This window comes from Gastrolobium bilobum, unplaced genomic scaffold (assembly GCF_033153095.1).
Source record: "Gastrolobium bilobum isolate Gb01-03AN ecotype WA unplaced genomic scaffold, APGP_CSIRO_Gbil_v1 utg441, whole genome shotgun sequence".
NCBI lineage: Eukaryota > Viridiplantae > Streptophyta > Magnoliopsida > Fabales > Fabaceae > Gastrolobium > Gastrolobium bilobum.
Genome location: NW_026897808.1, coordinates 110,796 through 121,140, shown reverse-complemented (window position 1 = coordinate 121,140; position 10,345 = coordinate 110,796).

Here is a 10,345-nt window from a genome sequence, read left to right as displayed (position 1 = left end):
ATATTTTTAGATTAAAAAGGTTATTTTTTAATCTAAAATGGCATCATTTTTCAGTTAAACAAAAAAAAAACATCCACGTTCTTTTGGGAATTTTATTTTTTATTATAATATGAATTTTCTCAACCCATCTTATATTTCTTCTCAAGTCGCAAAACAACATTGTTTTAGATTGTAAATAATAATTTTATCTTGTAAGACACAAGAAACATTAAACTTATATACTTATATTGATTAGGATCATCTTTTATACAAGTATAAAACATATTCTCAATTTTAGTTATTGATCTCATTTATATTTAATGACTTTAATTTTGTAATTATATAAGCTATTAAATACAAGTCCATCAATGATTAAGAATAATATATCCACATTCCACACATATATAGAGAGATAAGATTAACTTATCTACCCGTGTATAAATAAGATCTTAAATCAATTTTCATCGTTAATTTCATTTATATCTGATACATTAAAATCATTAAATATGAATAATCAATGGTTAAATTTGAGTATAACCTTAACCTTAATACAAATTGATTCTGTCTGTATACTCAATAGTCATTAAAAACTAATACAGTCACACAACCTACACTTAAGTTGCATGATTTTGAATTCTTCTTCATATTTTATCTTACTAAAAAATTAGTGATAATTTTCTTATCCTCTTGTCAATTACTTTTCTCTATCTTGGGATCCTCTGTTTTTTTTTTTCGCTTATTTTGTTTGTTGTGGCAAGTGGCTATTTGAGATTTAGATTTTCCATAAAGTTCAACCAAGATTATTATTATTTTAGCAAAAAGTATTTATTATGTTAAAAGATATAATTTTATGTTATTTCAAGTGAAATGACCATATTCTAGCGTATATTTAGTGATTTTTTAATTCCCTCTCTTCCATAAAATTAATAGAAGAGAAAAAAAAAAGTATTGTAGAGAAAGAAAATGTAAAAAATTACTAAATATACATTAAAATACATTTATTTCAATTAAATAATATAAAATTATATTATTTAAAATAATAAACTTTTTTCGTATTATTTTATGTTTAGTCGCTTTTGTCGCAACACAAATTTGAATGACTATTAACAATTTTATATTTGATTAGATTAGACTATTTTTTTCTCATGACCAAGTATTTTTGTACTATTTAAATATGATATTATTTTCTAAAAGTATATTTCAAAATCATTTATATATGTTTATATAATAATTTAATTTTTTAAAATAATTAGTGGATGATAACAAGAGATATCTAATGTTATTTGAGAGTAATTTAGTTTTTTTTTTAATCATTTTACTATTCAATGAAGTGTGAAACATAACTAAAAAGTAAACAGAAGTTGACATCTAATTGTCGTTTCCGTTCTAAACTTGTACATCTGATTTTGACATTTGAAAATTTCCTTCTTTAAAATTTAACATGATAGAAAACATGCATCTTGCTTGAGGAAAAAGATATGTGTAACTTAAGAAAGAATTTTTCCTTTTATATTTATATATTAAGAAGAAAAAAATTTGTTACGATGTTGTCTAAGGCACGGTGATAGGAGAGATAAGATTTAGAATGAAAGAAACTATTGTAACAAAATAAAATATCATGGTAAAATTTAAATTCAAAATTAAATAGTTCTTGAAGATTTTTGATGCCATTTTGGTTAAAACTCTTGAATTAAGTTATTTGAAAACATATAATAAAGTTTTCGGGAATTTTGTTGTGGATTTTTCAATTAATCACTTATTATTTGTATTGATTTTTGTGGTGGATTTCTGTAGTACAAAATTTTCAGGTATCAATCAATGTCTTTATAGTCAAACCATGTAGTACTGGTTGGTTGGTGATTATATTAAATGAACTCTAAATATTTATGGTAAAAAACAAGAGGAGGGTTACATGGGTTATCTTTACAAATTTTTTGTTTTAAAATTATTATAAATTATATTATATTTTTTGAAAAATATATTTATTTATAAATATGTACTATGCGAAGTACATAGTATAGTTTGTAAATAAAAAAAATTAAATATAACATATCCCAAAAAATAATAGTCAATATTTTATAACTCATTAAAGTATCAATATCAATAAATTTTATATTTTATTGATACAATAATCATAGAGTATATCTCTTTTATATTGTACTAAACATGCATCCAATGATTTGCTTAGGTCAAGGGTTCAAATTTTATCTCAAATAAATTTTTGGAAAAAATTTGGAGGCCAAAGGACGTATCTCTCTTCTCAAATAGGGGAGGTCTCATTCGTCTTCCGGTGGTGAAGCTCAATGTACCCGTTGTTTTAATAAAGGGTAGCTTTCAGGACCGTACTATGAGGACAAAGTGACCGAAAGAAATTGAATGGAGATTTCTCTAGGATAAAAAAAAATCACAACTTGGATATTTAGGCAATATAAAATTTAAAGATGACAATTATTTAAAAATAAAAATAATATAAAATTTGTAACCACAATACATAAAAATAAAAATTAATAATTTATTTACTATTATTATTAAAAAAAATTAAAGGAGATGAATAGGTGATGTAACCCATAATAAAAGTGGATCTTAGAGGGATTAAAAGGTGTGCTGGAGTACCAACCTTTTTAGTCATAAAGAGGTCCTTTAGCTGTTGTTTCTTTGTTCCACTTTTTCTTTGTTCCACTTTTCAACGTCACATTACATTGATGCAGTGAAGGATCTTATATTTGATACCTGCGACTGTTATCTGATATATGATACTTGATGCATCAGAGGTTCCTTCCGGTCCACCAAACATATACAAAGAAAATAACATGATACTCATCAATCTTACAATTATATATATATATATAATCGGAATATTCTTCTCCCTGCATATTAGGCCCTCACATTTCTTTTTATTTGAATACTGTACTCTTTCATGTCTCCATCACCATTATTACTTTATTAGCCAATCTAGTTTATTCGTTTTCTTATGCAAAAAGTTAAGAAGAATATGTTTGATATTCTATTCAACTCAAAGGAGAATCCCTCATATTTTCAAAACACATTTACACGGAAGGGAAAAAAAATAAAAATAGAAAAACTATAATTTGTTGAGTGAATCTTAATTAAAAATTATATTCAACACTATATTACAATGGTAGAGTTCGGAAATTTTATGAGTAGAGTGAAGAGTCAACTCTAACTCCTAATTAGCTCTATCACTATTTTTTTTTTTTATTATACCGATTCTAATTTTTTTTTTAAGACAAATTGGTCATAAATTCTCTCCGCACCTATTCAACATATGTTACTAAATTATCTATATTCATTGAGTTATTACATTAATTATTTCTTGGAATATGATATTGTAACAATCAATTAAGGTTACTATCAACGTTACTATCAATTAATTTCATCGTTAGATATCGATTATGTTGATCCAACGGTTATATTTATTTTCATCTTTGTATGTTTATAATTTCTCATATTTAATACTTTATATTTATTTCTACTTTTGTATGGTCATGATTTTTCATATTTAATGCTTTCACATTTTTTTTTTTTTGTGAATGAATGCTTTCACATTAAATATGAGGAATTATAACCATATAAAAATAAAAATAAATACAATTATTTGATCAATATAATCGATCTAATGATAATACCCTAATTGATTGTCATAATATCTTATCCCTTATTTATTTATAATTAATCTTGTAATAACATCGTCATCCACTATAAACTTTAATGATAATTTAAGAATCATTTAAGGGGGTGTTTAGTATGGGAGAAATTTTTTATTATCAGGAAAAAGAAAATCTCGAAATATGATGTGAAATTTTTTTGTTCGGATAAGTTACAAAAATGTATTTAATAGGTAAAAAATTTGCTAGAAAAGTCGAGTTATTTTTAGTGATACTATATTTGGTTGATAATAAAATATTAATGAAAATATATAATGAAATTACCCATTATGTTAATTTGTTTTAGCACTCTAGTACACAACACTCCATTCAAGTTGTACGTGATATACCCCACTTCAGAGCATTCAAGTTGTACGTGATATACCCCACTTCAGAGCATTTTTGTTCACAAGATGTAAATAATATTTCTCCATTAGTTGGATTAAAAAAATACCACACTTCAAATGCTATTATTTTTTTCACTGCCTAATTCAAAACCAAATGCATATGAACAATAATATACCGGTATTTTGTTTCTTGAAGGCATACCAAACATAATTAATATATTTTACTTACCTCGCTTTCCCAATATTCTTATGATATTCTCCATACCAAACGGCTAATAGTATTAAGAGCAAATACACTTTTTTGGTCTTTTAACAAATTTTATGATGCTCGCTTTAGTCCTTAATAAATAAAAAGGCTATTTGTGGTCCTAAAGAAATTTAAAGTGAACTCATTTTAGTCCTTTTGAGGGACTAATGCGGATCTTTTTTAAATTTGTGATGGACCACGATTTCAACTAAATAGGTCTATTTTGAATTTCTTAGGGATCACGAATAGCCTTTTTATTTGCTAAGGACTAAAATGGATATGGGTCCATTTTAAATTTCTTAAGAACCACGAATAACCTTTTTATTTGTTAAGAACTAAAATGAATATCGTAAAATTTGACGAGGATAAAAAAAAATATTTACTCTAGTATTAAATTTAAATTCAACTTGTACTTTTTTTCTTTCCGTACTTAGTTAGGAAACTTTTTCACTCTATGAACAGGAAACATGCCATGTACTTAAATCCTGCACATAAATTCTCACACTTTACTAGGAATTTGAAGCACCACAATTAATTGGGTTCCAAAATATATAGTAAAAAAAGCGAGGACCTTCCTTAATCTTTAAGAATCATTTGCAATTTAAAAGAAAAAAAATCATATTACATTCCTACCAAAAGAAAATACACATTAAATATCTTAAATAATGGCAACCATTGTTGTCAAGCCATTAGGATTGATCTAATAGTAAAAAATTTAGAAAAATTATATTAAGTTATGTGTTTAATTTTTATTTATATATAAAAAAACTAGTTTAAAAACATAAAAAAGTAAAAACGGTACAAATGTAGTGTAAGAACATGTTAAAACACAAGTAAAAACGGTTCTTAATAAAAATAGGTAGAAACGTCGCCTAGAAACGTAAAAATAGTATAAACGTAAGTTTTTGCTTTCTTACTTGAACTCAATTATTTGACTTTATTTTTAAAAAAACCCTATTTTTTTAACTCAATTTTCTCTTTATGTATTTTTAGACATATGTCTTATATAATTATGTAACTTATATCTTTTAAATATGAAGTTATTCATTAAATTTTGAGTAGTGACTCATGTGATTTTTTTTACACACACACATATATATATATATATAATTTTAATATCTTGACCTTAAATAGTAAAAACTTTACGTTTTATGTCGTTTCTACTATTTACATTTCTATCACCCATTTTCGTTTCTACATAAAAACTCAATTTTGACAACAATGATTACGACACAAACATATAAATATCATAAAAATGGCGGAGAACATCACCAATACTTTAATCTAACCCAATCACTTCAGATGAATCTAACATCATATCTCTAACACAAAACTTTAAAGCACTGGGTTCATAGGTCCTCCTATTTATATGAATTTGACTTAGTCCATTATCAACCAATATAAGACTCCATCACACTTAAATATCCCACATATTCTTTGGGTATGGAGATTTTCCTAAAAATTCTGAGAAAGTGGGGTGAGGCAAATTTGTTTCCAACGTTTGATATGAAGAAATTGAAAATAATCTCAGAAAACTTTTTTTTTCATCATTTCATCTTACACATGATATTTCCAAACAAAAATATTATCTGATACATGGTATTTTTATTTTGCAATAGTATCGGTAGAATTAAACCAACATTCACGGAAAAATTTTAGACATACCAAATACCTTTTCATAAAATTTCTCATCATATTTTTTGAATATCTTTTTTCGATAAAAAAAAATATATCATCTACCAAACGTCTTTAGGATTGAAAATCGCTTGCGAAGTGCGCTAGGTTTCATACACATAATTTTTTTTATATAAGAAATAAAAAAATACTCTATTTGTTTTTGGTACATAAAATTACTTTTTATTTGCCTTAAACAATATAGACAACTCTAATTGCTATCTGAATCGAATCATAACACAACTATATGTCTATATATGATGGACCACTGATGCTGACTAAATTTTTATATCTTGGTATATACAAAAAGGTTGTAATGTTGTATTGCGTTATAGTAAGAATGAATAAACCACCCAATCAAAAAGGTTCCAAATACTTTGTTTAATTGGTGTTTTGGACAAAAATAACAATAATGTAGGTCTAAAAATCTAATTGTTTAATTGGTTTTTTTAATAAAATTTAACTCACTTTGGATATTTGCTTAAATTTGTATTTCAAAAATTAACAATTAAAATAATGTATTTCTAAAAAGAATGTTTTAAAGGTCAACCCTGCTAAGATTATGGAGCTTAAAATAAGGAAGATTATCATCCGCACATCAATAGATTTAAGTGATAAATTCACCTTATTAAATGAATTTGATATCATATATTAATAAAAAGGATTCGCTTTTTCTACGGTCACTGTAGATAAGTTATTTGCAGTAAGCCTAATATGATATTTTTTTGGGGTGAAAATTATGGAATTTTTGTAATTTTAATTTATTTCAAGGTTATTATAGTCTTTATAATTATAATTTCTTAATCTTTAATTCCAAAATGACGTCGTTTTGGAAATAAATGCAGATAATTTATCTGCATAAACTGCAGGAATATTTTTCTGTAATAAAAAGTCTTAAAGCTTTAAGTTTATGTTTTTGTTCCATGCTTAGTTCATTTCTTTCTTTTGTGAGACTATATCACTCACACTTGAATTTTCAACAATCTTCCTTTGAAGTGTGACTGATCCATAAACCTAATGTCTTAAGATTTTGGATTGATATTATGAATTTGTCATTTAGGCTCATTCTATGTGAGACTTTATTGCACTTGAATTTTCAACCGATAAAAAATTAAACTCCTTGAAACAAAGTGATAGCCTTTTTTTTAAACAAAGTAAAAGCACAATTTCTAGGTCAATGAAGAGGTCTTCTAAACTTAGGGCTAAATATATTATTTGATTCAGTAAAAGATTTAGGGACATGTGTTTGTTTTATTTAAAGAAAAAATATTTTTAAACTAAAATACATGTTAAAAAAACATAATAATTATTTTTTTGAGGAAAAAGAAAAAACTCTAAAATAAATAATTTTAGCATTTTTCTCATAAGTTAAAAATGGCAACTTTAAAAAAAAATTGTATGAAATGCATGCCATAAAAATACTTTTTCTTAAATTTATCCAAATGCACTCTTAATTTCCTCTTATGCAGTGTTTACAAACATATAGAATCATCTAGAGTAGATTGATCCAAACCTAAATTGTATATCACTATATATGTGTGAATGCTAAATAATAAAAAAAAAGTGGCTTTTAAATTACAGCACTTTAGTTATTTGTCACGTATTAGCACTAGAATAATAGAAATTGCATTTTAGTTTTATTTTTTGATGTTATCACTTTCAAATTTACCCTAAACCATAGAGCAAAGTTAAAAATGCGAACGAACCAAAACACTTAAACGAGAAAAAGAAATATTATGCTTCGTATCCAATTATTCATAAATTATATCGAAAACACTTTTATAATGTGCTGTATATTATTCTGGCATCCATCTTCTTATAAGGTTGAGAAACTCCGACATTTTGGTTTATGAAAAAGACCATCACCTTTTTAATCTGACTAACGTTATACAGAAAACGAATTTCTTTGAAAAAAAAAGAAATGGGTTATCTCTTGCTCACTTTGGACAAATTTATATAACATGCAATGGCTAGCTAATGTTGGGGGATTCATGGGATACCCTCCATTAATTAATAACAAAAAAAATTGCATATAGTTTTAGTGGCAAAAGTAAAGGCTCATCGTGTCCCCTTCATTTCTGTAAATTAATGTGTGATAGAAATTTAAAGAAGAGGATGATCATGATGCTCCCATTAACACGTACCAAACGGTTATTAAAGAAAAAGAAGTACCAAAGCAATAACATGTATTTTCTTTCCCTTATTTTCATGGGCAAAACTAAGTAAAGGTTCACGTACGAATTGGCATATAGCAACCAAAACTCAAATATATATATATTCTCTCATTTATGTCACTTGTTTTTTTCCCATTATAGTTTCATCTTTATAAGGGTCACAACATAGCTAGGTTTAGTGCTTTATAGTAAGGAATAGACTAGGAATCAAGGAGCATCAATGCATCATAGTCGATGGTCCATATTTTATTTTAAAAAAAAAAAATTGGATGGATTAATGATATGATGCTTGTCAAGACAAAATTTAATATACTTCAGACCACCACTTATTCAGTGGTCCCTTTCCTGTAAATAAAAAAATTTCTTTCATTTCTATCAATCTTTCCCCCCTCCTCAATCCCTCTTTTTTTTTTTTTTGGGAGAGACTACCATGGTCTAGGCCCACAAAAAATTTTCTCCTTTGTCATATGCTTACTTGAAGAACCAAATTGATCAAGCAGTTGGATAAAATGCCTCTCATTGGTCATGACAGACCATGGTTCTGTTAGAATTTAGTTATGAAAAATAGTTTTTTGATTTTTAGAATAAAAAAAATAAAAAAACTTGTTTGATAGTATATGTTTTATAAAGATAATTCTAAAATTTATATATATATATATATAGAGACAGGATTCTTTGACACCGGTGTCAAAGGAAAAGTTTGACACCTCATCTGAGAGCCGTTAGATTAAAAAAAATCAACGATTCTGATTTGTAAGCATGTGATACCATTGATTTTTTTTAATCTAACGGCTCTCAGATGAGGTGTCAAACTTTTCCTTTGACACCGGTGTCAAAGGATCCTGCCTCATATATATATATATTAGAATTAAATTTAGAGAATTTATCTGAAATGTTTTTGTTTTATGTTTTGACTTTTAACTTAAAAAATAATACAAAAAATACATATTTCATTAACTATTCTACAAAATAGTTTTAAGAACAAAAATAACAAAGCATAATCAAACAGACCGTATTAAGTGTGCTCATAGTTTATAAATAAAAATTTATTAAAGTGATTTTTCTAAAAACGTGACACATAGTTCAAATAATGTGTATATAACAAAATTACGTGAGGCATGTGATATTTAGACAAATACACTATATTTCCAAAAAAAAAAAAAAAGACAAATACACTAATGTTTGGAAGTGTAAATCAAGTTAAACATGTATAAAATTAAATATTTAAAAAAAAAACTTGTTATATAATTATTTAATATTTTGCACCATTAATGAGTATGTCCAAAGCTAATCCCTATTTACTATTCGTATGGTTGGTCTTTTCTTTTAATTTCTCTTCTCAAGGATGAATTTAATCAAATATATGTTATAAACGTTCTTTTAAAAAAAATTAATAAATACCCTCATGAGCTTTTTTTAAGATGTACGTTAGTTTGTTTTATTTTATTTTATTCAATTATACCTTTATTCTAAAATAATATTTATAAATTTTATTCTCTATTTTAATGACAAATCATTCATATCCTCTTTCCATCCAAAATGCTGAGAATGTCCCGAAGAAGAATGAATATTTTATTTTTCATACATGGACTTATTGTTTTCTTTATAATCTTGATCATATTTAAAATCTGTCTTTTATGATAATTTTAATTAGGGTTCATTTTTTCTGCAGTAAATGCAAATAAGTTATCTGAATTAAATCAAAATGATATTATTTTTGAGGCGAAAATCAAGGTATTTTTTTGTAATTATAATTTATTTTAAAGATATAACAGTCTTTATCATTATAATTTTTTAATCGTTCAACTCAAAATGACATCGTTTTGGGAGTAAATGTAAATAACTTATTTATTTATCTGCATTCATTGTAGAAACATTAAAGCTCTTTTAATTAAAATTAAAGTTTAGGAAAGATATTTTACCAAATAACTTTTTAGATTGAATTTTAATAAAAAATTAAACTAAAAAATTTATATAATCACAAACAACTTTTAGCTTTATTTTTGAAACTCTTATTTTTAACTTTGACTTAAAAATAACTTTTACCTAAAAAAACGTCAAACACGCTCAAGATAAAATGGATATTATATAAGCTTTAATGAAAATAAAAAGATAATTTACGTTTTCATAAAATACAAACCAACACAGATGATCAAGAGTTACGATTCACGTGACGCGTCTGGTCATGGATTCAAATTTGAACTATTCAATTTTTTTTCCTTCACTTAAGCTCTTTTAGTTCATACCTCTTTCATAGCA